Raw genomic sequence first — 12,634 nt, 5'->3', positions numbered from 1 at the left:
TCCCACATGAATTTCTGGTGTCCAGTTACTGATTATCTAATGCCAATAAGTGACAGCTGCTGAATGATTACTCTGTGTCAGGAGCCATTCTTTATTATTATTATTATTATACTTTAAGTTCTGGAATATATGTGCAGAATGTGCAGGTTTGTTATACAGGTATACACGCGCCATGGTGGTTTGCTGCATCCACCAACCCATAATCTACATTAGGTATTTCTCTGAATGCTATCCCTCCCCTAGCCCCCCATCACCCAACAGGACCCACTGGTGATGTTCCCCTCCCTGTGTCCATGTGTTCTCATTGTTCAGCTCCCACTTATGAGTGAGAACATGCGGCGTTTGGTTTTCTGTTAAACCATTCTAAGAGTTTTAGGTGATTTCACTCATTTAAGACTCACAAAAAAATCTATGGGGAAACTGAGGTACAGTGAGGTTAAATAACCTGCCTAAGGCCATATAATTATTAAGGAGCCATGCCTAGGCACTTGACCACCATGAAATATAATCTCTTTTGTATGTACTACTGGACTGAAGAGGGGTCTGCCTCTCCCACTGCCTCATCATCTGACCACATAGAATAATTTCAAATAACTCACTGTTATCTTTCAAAGTTCTGTAGTTCTTACTTTCTTGGAAAAAATTGCTATTTCAGAGCGCATTTCATTCAAATTTTTTCCTACTGCTAGGCTTTCCTACTGCTAAATTATCACAATAGAAGGAAATGTTGCCTTGCCTGTACCTCTTTGTGATTGGCTCAGACGTACTCTTTAAAAAATAGTCTCAAAGTAGATTTTAAAAGAGAGGTTCTGGTGGGTATAATGGTATGTAATGGTGCTGTCCAGCTCAGAAAGTATCTTTGGCATAGTAGAGAGGTGCATGCAGAATCTTCTCTGTTAAGACATCAAGTTTTTGACACAAGCACACAGTGGGATTGGATGGAAATGTCCTTCTTTGTTCCTGTCTAGCCCTGATAATCTGCCTTAGGGCTCCTTTACTTTGGTCATGGAAATTTCTCCTGGGGTCATGCAGACTGTAAAGAATATTTTTAGTTACTGGCACTATGAAAACCTGTGCTGGTCTTTGTGCATTTGCATAGACACATAAAAGGGAAAGTTTAACCTTATATTTTACACCAAGTGGCAAGCTACCCGGTTTAATGGCCAGACAATTTGGAGGGTCTAGATCCAGAATCTGTTATGGAAGTGAACAAAGATCTACAATATAAATGAAAAAATTTCAAATTAAAACAAACAAACAAACAAACACCTGAAACACGGGGTCTGAAGCTATAAAGGAAAGGAAGAAATTTACTTAAAAAGAAGGACAAATAGTGCACCAGCCAGGTAAGAAAGAGCCAGGTAAAGCTTAGAGAGAAAAATCCACAGAGGTTATGATCTAGAGAGAATATAATTCTTGCATAGATATCTTAGACTGTTTTCCCAGCTAGAAAGGAGATATTAAGGCTAAATAATTTAAATTAATTTATTATTAATCTATTAAGGTCAAATTAATGTAAACACCACCATAAGTCCCTTCATCTGAGGTGCCAGGTTCTCTAGCTCATCTCAAAGAAAAAGGAAGATTCTCAGAATTGTTTATGTTGCCTGAATCGGGCTGAATTTATTGGACTTTCACTAATACCGATTATGACATCTTTGGAAGTCAATCACATCTTGTATGAAATATTCCAATTTTCTGTTTTGAGGAAATGGGCAAATGAATGGGAAAAAGAGTAGATGGTGGAAGCTTAGTAAGAGGCAATGAAATATTGCATAGATTCCTATCTGGATGGGTATAACAGGAGTCACATGGCTCAACTTCAATGCCCTACATAACTTTGAGTAGTTGAATTCTGGCAATATGGTATGTTTAGAGAGTCAAAGAGGAGATGATCCTCCTGGATGATCACCCGTTTGGCCTGATCGTGGTTACATAATGCTTGTACAGCTTTGGATCTCTCCATGATGAATCCTCAAGTTCCACCAGAGAGTCTTATGATATCTACTCAACTTCTAACAGTAACAACACCAATGTAGAGTGTTAGTGAGAGTGAAAACCACTGGAGCCATTAAAAAGGCATTTTTGATAAAGAAGTATAGTGAGTTGTTCATGTTCTTGGCAATAAGAAAGTAGGCAAATTCATTGTCAGCAGGATATATTCTATCACATATACTTCAATTCTCTGATCTTTATGACCATAAGTCTATGACTGCTGACTAATTAAATAGGTAAATGTGAACTTGGAGGGCTTAAAACTATGCTTTCAATGAGCACGGGGACACAGAAATAAGGCTACTGGATTACACTTGGATGTAAAAAAATATGATTAATGAATCACTAAAGGAAGGCATGTATAGACATTAGTGAAGACATATATAGTCAATATCTGTACGTGCCTTCCATTAGTGTCTCTTTTCTTTATAATTTACCCAGTATCAGGTATTTCTCTACAGCAACACAAGAACAGCCTAATACAGCCTCTTCTGAAGAAGGGATGAAGTGTATTATTATAATGTTGGAAATCAACCATCAGCAAGGTAGGTTTATGCTCATGGGAGGTGTTAGAAAAAGAAAAAGATCCAAAGAAATCATATTCTGAAAATATTACAAAGTTAAGAGAGGACACAGAAAGTTACTGGGATTTCTGTCCTTATCCTTGATTTAAACATATGTCACAGGTGGTAGCATAGTACAGTGAAAGATCCCAAAATCAGGCCCATGAAATTCCCCATGGCCTATATTTGATATCATGAATGGGAAAAACGTGCTAAGCCTTTTTGGCTCTCCTATACACCCACATATACTGACCCATGCCCTAAGAACTCTTAAATTACTCTCGCAACTAGAAGGTTCCTTATAGTTTATTACAGACTTTTTAAAGACAGTTTCAGGTTGAAATGAATGGCTGAACAAAATTTCTTAAATGGAACTCATCCTAAGGTAGGACTAAACACACGATCTTCTTATACGCTGTTTGTTTGTAGAGGCAGTTGAAAATCTGTATCCTTTTCTTTCTTCCATGGAATGTCTACAAGTCTTTTTCACTAATTTCTGTGGTAAGCAGAGTTCTAAGTTGGCCCTCAATAACCTCAACTCCGCTCTGTGGTTTGGGCTGTTTCCTTGTGAACCTGGAGTTTAAAATGCTCGGAGCACAGACACATAACTAACACGTGCAATTTTTCAACCTGAATGATCTCAGGGCATTTCAGAGTCTTGATTTTTACTTTATGGCAGAAACTGCCACTTATTCAACCACAATACATTTTCCATTCCCTCTTAGGCCATAGACCTAGATTACAACTCTAAACTTCCTTTGACATAAGGGAGAGACAAACGATGTAGTTTTAACAAAAGGAATCTAAGTAGAATGATGTGTGTCGCTTTCAGTCTAGGCTCAGAAGAACTGCCTACTTAAATTGCTCTATACTTCTTTTTTTTTTTTTTTTTTAATTATACTTTAAGTTCTAGGGTACATGTGGATACGTGCAGGTTTGTTACATATGTATACCTGTGCCATGTTGGCGTGCTGCACCCATCAACTCGTCAGCACCCATCAACTCGTCATTTACATCAGGTATAACTCCCAATGCAATCCCTCCCCCCTCCCCCCTCCCCATGATAGGCCCCGGTGTGTGATGTTCCCCTTCCCGAGTCCAAGTGATCTCATTGTTCAGTTCCCACCTATGAGTGAGAACATGCGGTGTTTGGTTTTCTGTTCTTGCGATAGTTTGCTGAGAATGATGGTAAGTAAATTTGTACAGCAAACTTTGAAGCCACATAGTGATGATAGCAGATACATCATCAGCCTAAGCACAACCTTATCCCCATACTTTCCAGCCTGGGTAAACCTTAGAATGTTATGTAAGCAAGAAATAAATTTCTATTGCATTAAGACATGTTTGGGTTTTTTTATTAGTGCAATGTATTTTACATTAAAGCACCTTTAAGTAACGTTTCCAGGTTTTCTTCTTTAAATACAGTACTCATTTTATAAGTAGATTATTGTAGTTAAATGAGATCACAAATGTATAGTGATTGGTATGTGATAAATACTCAAAGAATAGTAGTTATCCTCAATAGTATGGTCATAGGTCAAAAGAAATTCTTAATGACTCACTTAGATAATAACTAGCTTCAAAATAAAAACACTTTAGTTAGCAGACTTCTAAATTCAACTCCAAAGATCAATCCAAATGGATAGTGCCCCAATAAAGTTGTAATGCATATAGTTGAAAATTTGTATCCTTTTCTTTCTTCCATGGAATGTCTACAAGCCTTTTTTACTAATTTCTGTGGTAAGCAGAGTTCTAAGTTGGCCCTCAATAACCTCAACTCCTTGTATTCCCATCCATGTGCAACTACGCTTCCCCTTGAGAACAGGCTGCAACTAGTGGCTTGCTTCTAACCAAGAGAATACAGCAAAGGGGATGGGGATGTCACTATCAGGTTAAAAAAATGTGTCTTCTTTGTATCTTGCTAGCACACTCTTTATTGCCTTATTTGGCTTTCACACTCTGAAAATGCAAGCTTCCGTGCTGGAAAGGCTCTCATCACAAGGAATCGAGAGTGAGCTCTGACTAACAGCTAGCAAGAAACTGAAACCCTTAGTCCAACCATCTCTGAGAAACTGAATCTTACCAACAAAGGCTGAGTGAATTTGCAAGTGGATTGATCACTCCCTAGTTGAAGCTTCAGATGAAACAGAAGACCCTGGACTGCCATCTTTGTAAGAATGTGAGACAGAGAATCCAGTTAAGCTGTGCCCAGATTCCTGGTCTCCAGAAACTGTGAGATAATAAATGTGTATTTAAGTTGATAAATTTGGAGATAGTTTTTTATGTAGTAATTGGTAACAGACCTTTGGAGTAAACTTCATAGATAATCAAATGGCTTGCTCCCCAAATACTTTTCTTTATTACCCACAGATGAAATTGTTATTTATCTTTTTTATAGAACTTGCATGAGTATTTATAATAGTATAGATGACATTTTTATTTGTATTATAATTATTTTCATGTCAGTTTGGTATTCCCTAATAGAATGTATGCCCCTTGAGGGGAGTAATGACTGATATATTATCCATTATCTTTATTTCCTCAGTGGTTTTTGACCAGTGTTTAATAGTTATTTAATGAATAACATAAATGCTAAAATAGTTTTCTGTATACTACTTTGGAAATTTACATTGACAACTGATATAGGATAGTACAAGTTTCCTTTTCCAATGAAAACTAACTCATTTCTATGAAATTATGGACAAAGTATTTTTCTTTTTCAATTAATATTAAATCTATTTTCAAATACGCCATGTATAACTAAGTTCCTAGGATCATTAAGTATGCATTTATACAGTTTTACTAAATTTATCTTTAGTTTTTTAATAAATTAATTTATTCAGAGAATTTTTTCTACTACGATTCAGCAGAGAATTGAGAGTGTGATTTAGATTTACTAACTAAATGCAACTTTTTAAAACAGTAGCACTAGAAGAAGCTTTATAATACACACACAAATCATATTGAAGCATGTAGAAATATTTAGGGATCTAGTAATCTTGTTATCATTAATGTAAACTAAAAGTGAAAGACAAAAAAAAGGTATATACCTAAAAACAACCAAACGTAATAAATGTATGTATGTATACATGTATGTATGTGTGTATGTACATGTGTCTGTATATATATAAAAAATATATATATACACTACATATAAAAATACATAGTGTGAGTTGGAAAATTAAAATTTAGTTTCAGTATAATAAAGGAATTCTTTTTTATATTTGCTTTGCATTTTATGTTATATTTTATTAAAACATACTTTTAAAATCATTCATTTTAGTATCATTTTTTGTCAAATTATAATCCTTTATCACTTAATAATGGAGGATAAGAAGCCTTTTAAGCACATAAAAAGATGACATTTTGATGGAATTCATTGAGTAATAATTTTATCAAATAATACATTTCTTTTCAAAAATACTATTAAATAAAATATCACACACAAATTGGACAGAATAGAAAGAAAAATGTCATCTTAAATCATCTATCTCACCTTGCAGGTAACTGTGTATAATTCTATAGTTATACAATGTGTTGATATATAGTTGAAATGCATGAAATACAGAAAGAATAAATTTATCAATATATTATGACAATTATTTTATGACGGATATTCATAGTATTTCTATAGATAGAAAAAAATCTGTATACATGATGTATAAATGCTAAAGCAAGAAATTTATAAAATATAAAGCATAGTAATTTCTTGGGGAAGCTTGTTCATAGAAATTTTATTGTATTGCAGCACAGATGTGTGTATGGTTGCAATGATGCTGTAAGATGTTTTTTCTTGTAATAAAATTTGAACATAAAGTTTTCAAAACAATTTTGGAATACTTTATTTGTTGTTATGTAGGAGTCACTCAATCAACTCTATAAGAGACTTGGTCTTCTTTTGTAAACAACCAAATCCACCCATCCTTAATAAAATCTTGCCATCATTGAGGCTGTTCATACAAAAGTGTCACAGGTTTTGAAGGCAGTTCGAGAAGATGAGTTGAAATACTGTTTTGAACAGTAATGTAATTGTTGAAATAAACCATACAGCCTTCCAAGACAACAATTTCAAGGAAAATAGAATTACTTTTTTGATGATATATATATAGGTATATTTGTTTACAACATTCTGACAACATTTTCCCAACACCTTGCTTGCCTGTGTAACACTATACACTTTGGGCCTATCATGGATGTATGCAGGTATGAATATGTTTATTTCATTGTCCTGTAGATTAATTATATGTTCCTTTCTCTACTACCTGTCTGAATACTAAAATTGGATATTAATAATATAAATCATCAGCACAAATTTGACCACAAAATATTCAAAACATCTCTTAAAACATCCCTACAGCTGGACCAACTGAAAGTGATCTTTAAACGAAATGTCTTTGGAAGGCAATATTGAAAAAAAGAAATTTAATATCTTATCTATTCCATTACAGAGATGAGAAGATTAAGACCTAGAGGCGTTAGCAATTTGTACAGAGCAAACAGTATCCTCCTAGATGTGGAAGAAACCAAAGGTACGTAATCTCCTGAACTAAAAGAATAGCAACTAGGATATTTTAGTTCCCATTAAGCTAAACAAAAAGGGAAAAAAATCAGTGGTAACCTTTTGGGGCTTATATCTACTAAGTTATTTTAGGATGTTGACTTTTTTAATGTTTTGGTGCTTAGAATATTATAATATATTTAGCAAGTAGTACAATTAGCACAAAATGAAATGAAGTGAAATGCTGCCTCTTAATATCTACAACCCTCATTTTTGCAAGCATCAGTCATCTTATACCTGGACAGTGTGAGCTGGCAGCCTTATTGGAGACATTCCTCCTCCAATGCGTTCTAAAGTAAGCAGTAAGATGTTCTTTCTTGTAATAAAATTCTAAGACTTTAACTTTCTCAGATTCTAATGACATTCATTAACTTTTCTCAGAACAAGTAAATACGAGCAGGTATTATTTACAAAATAGGGAGTTCAAAACTATTCTCATTACCTCTTGCATTGCCCTAATCACACATTCTTTCCTTTCTCTGTAAACCACTTTAATTGACTGGGAGCAGAAACAATATCCCTAAGCTAATTAAGAAACGTAAGTAAGCAATAGCGCTAAATAGGGAACCATAGGATGGCATCTGGTAAGTGTAATAATAGCAATATTGCATTATGCTTATTTGGACCTTTGCAGCAAAGATTAATCAATGATACATTATACCATTGTGTAATGCTATATACATTGGACCTATGATGAATGTAGGTAGGCATGAATATGTTCATTTGGTTGCCCTACAGATTAATTACATGTTCCTCTCTCTACTACTTGTCTGATATTACATTTGGATATTAATAATAGTGGGAGTAGAAGGTATGTTGTTTAGATTGAGTTCTTTCCCTTCATTTCCCTCCTGTTTCTTTTTTCCCTATACTTCTCTATTCTTTCACATGTGCAACATACATTTTCCTGCTTACACCAGCTTGACGTATAATTTAAAAATCACAAATAAAAAGAAAATTGTCCTTGCTATATACCTTTTTTTTCCAGTAGAGTCTCTAGAATGCTGCCCTCTCTAAGATTCCTTTCTCTCTCTCTAGTGCCTTCAACCATATATAAGGTCGTATGTTAGTAATTGAGATCACAGAGCCTACAGCTAACTGCCTGAGTTGAAGTCCAGTGACCTTGGGCAAGTTCTAAATCTATCTCATTCTCCTTATATAGTCAATGATATTATATTGATAACAATAAAAATTCTACATCATAGGACTATTGTGAGGATAAGTTAATGTACATAAAGCACATAGGATGATACCTACCAGAGTAAGTAGCTAAAAATATAAGCTATTGTGATTATTTTTGACATTTTTTCTAGACTTTTACACATTCTGAAAGTGTTTCAAGCCTACTTAAAATAATTTAAGTGTCACTCTTTATTTCTGACTATACCATTTTTATACCTTTTATATAACTTAGCATTTCAGTTTCTTAAACTTCCCATGCAACGTGATCTTTACTACTACATCACATTCAGTGATGTAGTAGTAACTCTCCGCCCTCCTCAGCTCTCCTCCTTCACTCTCTTGGCATCTCATCAACTAGGAGTCAGTTAATTAACTTCAACTTGCTTCTTCATCAAGGTGGTTACCTCTTCTATCTGGGCATTGCACAGTGCTTTGGGAACACAGTGATTTGAGAGACTAGATCTTATAACTGAATTTCCGCTCCAATCTGTTCAGCTATTATCTCTGTCATGAGCTCTTTAAGATATCGGTGCAAAAAGCACCCATGGGACTAGTGCCCAAATACCCAATTTCCCATTTTGAGCAAGCCAAGGCTAACCATTGCTGAGACTTCTAGAACAAAAAGCAAGTACATGCAAAATTCAGATCTGCTGATGACTCCTTCAATAAGTCACTTTTTGAGTCTCATATTTCTATTAATTAATAAATCAGACACAATTATCAGATCATTTTTCATGAGAAATAGGTTCAGATGTCTTCACATGTGTATAGTACAGTGCAAGTCTCAAAGTATAGTACTTCTGATTTTAGTGCCAACTTCACTTCTTATTTTAAACTGGGAGATTCAATCCCAGTTTTCAATGTTTGGGCTTAGAAACTGATACCCTAAAATATGACACTTTGACACGCTGAACTGAAGAAGAAGCCTCAAGGTCTCTCTGACCTCCCCACCCATCTATCTCTCAATTGTTTTTCTCTCCCAAAGCACAGAGTGAAGTTGTTCTCTGGAATTCCCTTAACTGCCTAAACTCTGGACCTGCCAAAGGAGAAAACAATGAAAACTTCCCTGAGTTTTCATTAACTGAACTCATGTTGCTGGAAAAAAGATTGAAATGTCTCAACACACCTGACAGCCTTCTGTCACAAACCATTGTTCTGCAGGCCCAATAGACTGTTCCAAGCCGTTGTATGTACTTCAAGTTTACTGAATTTTCCTCAAAATCATTTACTGGCTCCCTTAAATCATCCACATTTTCCCATCTTTATTTTCCCTAAGAAGAAGGGTATAGAACCATCCATAGCCCATGTGTGGTAATCACTCTGCAATGTTCCCCCATGCATGCTAACACATTTATATGCCATTTAGTATATTAATCGGTCATTTGTTAGTTAATTTTCAGGGAACCTTCAGAGGACAAAAGAGAAGTTTTTGCCAGGCCCTTTCCCCAACACATAGATGTGTGATGTGCTAAGTTTCCTTTTGGTAAAGTACAGATAATAGCAGGTTCTTTTTCACAGAGTGCTGTGAGAGTTAAACCTGAATGTATGTAAAGCCGCTGTTATACTGCTACTAGAACTTCTCAAACTGCTATTTAGAAGTTCAAGCTCTAGATATGACAAAAAATATTTCAGAATGAAGGTTTGAAAATAGACATCCCAAAATTTGAATAACTACAACCTGTTGAATTTGCAGTGGATTTCCCTAGTTGCAACTTAAAATGATCAGAATACTATATTAAATGAAATAAATATCCAGATAATAGTATTTATGCACAAGTTTTATTTTTTTAAATACTCAAGTTTTTTTCAGTTTGCTTTAACTGTGGAGTTTTGACCCTTGAAAAATATTTTAATGACATGACAATAAGATGATTTTTATTAATTTGTTTTGTTATTACAATTTCTAGCTTACTTTTGTTCATGTATACAGGACGGCATGAACACATATACACCTACAGTCAGAGCTGTGCTATTTGTTCCATGCTATCACTAGATGCAATGACAAATATTGTAATGGCAGCATTTTCAGTAGATGTTTTTTCCTTCATTTTCCAACATAAATTATTTTCTTTTGCAAATAGTCTAAGGTTACCACAATGCAATGTTTGAAGAGTCTTGCCTCTACTTTCTATACAATTCCATGGTATAGCAATTATATTTCCTTTAAAAACATTCTTTCTGGGAAAACAAAAACACTTGTGAATGTTAATACACCTTCTATTTGGAAAGCAAACCCTGAAACTCTCTAAAGCCTGCAGTTCTAGCAATTATTATATCACAGTTACACTTTGTCAGGACTAAATGTCTCACATCCTTGCTGGAAGAGAGGAAGACCTAAGATTATAATATATTTGAACAAGAAGGCACTAACTTTGCATTATTTTCCATTCTTCTTCCTGTCTTTGTCAGAAGGATGGATCCATGCTGTGCTATTCTCTATTCTGCTTGCCACCTTTGTCATGAGAATGAGACACCAGAATCAGAATGTTTCCTGTGAGATATAATAGCATGCTTTCCTACTCTCACCTCTCAGGATGTTGTATTTAGTTAGGTGAGAGCCCCGAATCCCTTAGGGCATCAGCGTAACATTCTTGGAAGGTACACTTTTTGCTTGTATTTATTGTGAAAGCGTTAGATGTCTTGGTCAGCTTTACAGGCCTTCCCTATCTCAAACAAAACCTGTTCAAAAAAAATGTTGTTTATTTTTTATTCTTATCAGGACAATCAATTGTATGTTATAATTTGTGCGATACAAAAACATACATAACTTGATTATTTTTCAAAAATATCTAACACTTACGAACATTTAAATATTCCAGTTGCATATAGAAACATAGAGCAAGTAGCTACTATGCATTTGGGAGACAATGTGGTAAGATGGACACCTAGATTAAAAAGAGTTAATTCCCTCAATGATGTATTTATTTTGTATTTAGAAAAATTCTACATATTAATTTCTATTTTGCTTGAGTGGCAGATTTTAAAATTACTCATAAATTTGCCTCTCATCCACTCTAACATTTTGTATTGTGTTTTTAGACTGTGTTTCTGTCCTACCATGTAAAATGAAGCCTGCTGATACACTTTCACGTAGCCACTTGTTTTTCACAAATAATATCCCTAAGCTAATTAAGAAATGTAAGTAAGCAATAGTACCAAATGGGGAACCACAGGATGGCATCTGGTAAGTGTAATAATAGCAATATTGCACTATGCTTATTTGCAGTATAAATATCTGCACACAGCTGCATTTTGCTATATAGGCAGTATTTCATCCTATTGCAGGATGACAGGAGAGAACATGCTAAAAATGAGAAATCTTTTTAAACATAAACAGTATACATATAAGAAGGCAAATAACAATATCAATCTAGTCAATAACACAACTTTCTGTATTAGATATGTGAGAAATGTTTGTTAGTAACTTCAGTCTTGAGCTTTCGTCCCTGTTTTTCCCCAAGAGAAATTGGTCAATATTGAATTATCCATGATCTTTTGCTATAAAAACAAACAATATGATTGTTACCAGTTTGGGATAGAGTAATAAGAAAAACAAAAACCATCCTAAGTATTTCAATTGAGGGATTTTAATGTAGGTGATTGTCTCTAACTCTGGCTGGCTAGGAAGCAACTAGTCTCTCACTGGCAATGAAGAAACTCTTGAGTCTTAGTCTCTGATGTGGTTTGAATGTCTTTTCCCCTCCAAACCTCATGTTGAAATGTGATCCCCAGTGTTGGAGGTGGGGCCAGGTAGAAATGTTTTGGTCATGGGGGTGGATCCCTCATGAACGGTTTGGTGTCCGCCCCATGGTAATGAGAGAGTTCTCACTCTGAGTTCATGGGATATGTGGTTGTTCAAAAGAACGTGGTACTTCTGCCCACCTTGCTCCCTGTCTCACTGTGTGATGTGGCTGCTCCCCCTTCACCTTCCACCATGATTGTAAGCTTCTTGGGGCTCTCATCAGAAGCAGATGCTGGCACCACACTTCCTGTACAGACAGCAGAACTGTGAGGCAGTTAAACCTCTTTTCTTTATAAATTAGGTATTTATAGCAATGAGAATGGCCTAACAACACAGAAAACTGGTACCAAGGAATGGTGTGTGCCTATTAAGATACCTGAAGATGTGGAAGTGGCTTTGGAACTGGGTAAGAGGCAGTGGTTAGAAGAGTTTGGAGGGCTCAGAAGACAGGAAGATAAGGGAATATTTGAAACTTCTTAGAGACTGGTTAAATGGTTGTGACCAAAATACTGATAAGATATAAACAGTGAAGTCCGGGCTAACCAGGTCTCAGATGGAAATGAGGAAGTCGTTGGTACATGGAGTAAAGGTAGC

Source organism: Chlorocebus sabaeus, chromosome 21 (genome assembly GCF_047675955.1).
Source record: "Chlorocebus sabaeus isolate Y175 chromosome 21, mChlSab1.0.hap1, whole genome shotgun sequence".
NCBI lineage: Eukaryota > Metazoa > Chordata > Mammalia > Primates > Cercopithecidae > Chlorocebus > Chlorocebus sabaeus.
This window is presented reverse-complemented; position numbering follows the sequence as displayed.